This window comes from Cynara cardunculus (assembly GCF_001531365.2).
Source record: "Cynara cardunculus var. scolymus isolate 2C chromosome LG 17, CcrdV1, whole genome shotgun sequence".
In the NCBI taxonomy this organism is placed as follows: Eukaryota; Viridiplantae; Streptophyta; class Magnoliopsida; order Asterales; family Asteraceae; genus Cynara; species Cynara cardunculus.
In genome coordinates, this window is record NC_037544.1 from 20,489,365 (window position 1) to 20,491,040 (window position 1,676).

Genomic DNA, 1,676 nt, shown 5'->3' on the forward strand with positions numbered 1-1,676 from the left:
AAACAATTTCATACGTTGAAATTGGTTGTTACCTTCCCATTCCCTTAATCTGAAAAGATTAAATAAGTGGATTTGCAAAGATCTACTTACAGTTTCATGATTTGACGGCTTACATGGAAAATTTCATTCATCTTATGTATGATAAAATGATTATCATCTCATCATAAGGGGGAGTATATGTAATAATGAATGAAATATTCATTTCCGAACATTTTAAAGGGAATTTGATGCAAAGATCAAGGGGAAGTAACTTCAGTGCTGGGAAAAGACTCAAAAGAAGAAGTGCGACTAAAGATGATTACTGAAAGATTATTTGTGTGCTACAATGACTGAGAGATGTTGAATGAGAAGATCAATGTTTCAAAAGTTTACCAAAGAAAAGTCTGAAGATTAATTCTGAAGATCCTTTGAAGATCAGATCTTGTACAGTGTTTCTAAAGATCGTTTTTAAATCTGTTCTTCATTGTTAAAAGAAAAAAATCATCGTGATTCTACATTCGAGGGGGAGAATGCTAGAAGATCTTTCTCAACAGTTGATCGCTTGAAGATTACATGTTGAAGATTTCTTTTGAAGAAGACATATTGTGCATATTGTTTCAAAGTTCAAACAAGGACTCAAAGCGTAAATTTTCTTTCAAGTCTGAATACAAAGGGGGAGAATGTTAGGACTGAAAAATCAGTATTAATTGTATTCGTCTTGAAAGTTATATATAGTCTATAATTGTAAAAGTCAGCGTGTTTGACTTTTCTTATAGGAGTTTGACTTTGACTATGTTTAGTAGGTTTGACCATATAAATATGGTTAGTCTTTGTAATTAGATGTAGAAGAGAGCTTATTTGCATATTCATATGTAATAAGAGAGGTTTGAGTAGAAATATAGAGATTGACTTTCTCTCTCATTGTTCTTGGTGATCTTGAATGCTATATCCATAATCTGCCATGTTTGTGAAGCATAATGAAGATTGATCAGTGATTTTAGGGACTATCACTCAGGGATGAAAAGGCTACCATTGAATGATGGTGCAAAGCCTCTGTCAAAGCCTCTAAGATCATTAACTCTCAGATCCCTACCAAGATAAAGTTTGGTCTAGGTTTTTCCTATAATCTGGAAGATAGTGTCACTGACAGGTCCATGCTCAAGTTTAGCTCTTCTATTCCTGACACTTCTTCCTATCAGTCTTCTCTTGCTGAGAGTTATCTTGATGGAACTCGTTTTAGTTAAGGTTGCAAAGACAAAAGTAAATCCATTGTCACAACACCTCTTCCTCAGAAGGCTAACAAATCACATAGATCTAAATCTATTCCTGCAGCTTATGCACCTTCTTCTTCTTCTTCAGGGACCAAGAAATCTGAATCTTCTCAGAAATCTAAGTCTCAGCTCAAGGTGAATGCTTAACCTAAGGTGTTGGGTTTGAGTAAGAGCGTTAAAGTTGTATTCAAGTTTCTTCTTAGTGTAGTTTTATATTGTAATAGAGTAGCTTTACTATTTCCTAGTATAAATAGTATTTTCTTTGTAATTGTCATTACCAAGTGATTAGCAGAATTGTAATCAAGATTAGAGCTGTAATTTTTTCTCTCTCAATCAAATCAATCTTTGATGATATTCTCTCTACTTTTCTATTCATCTTGATTCTTGAAGATCTTATCATGTTTGTATGATTTCTGGACTTCACAA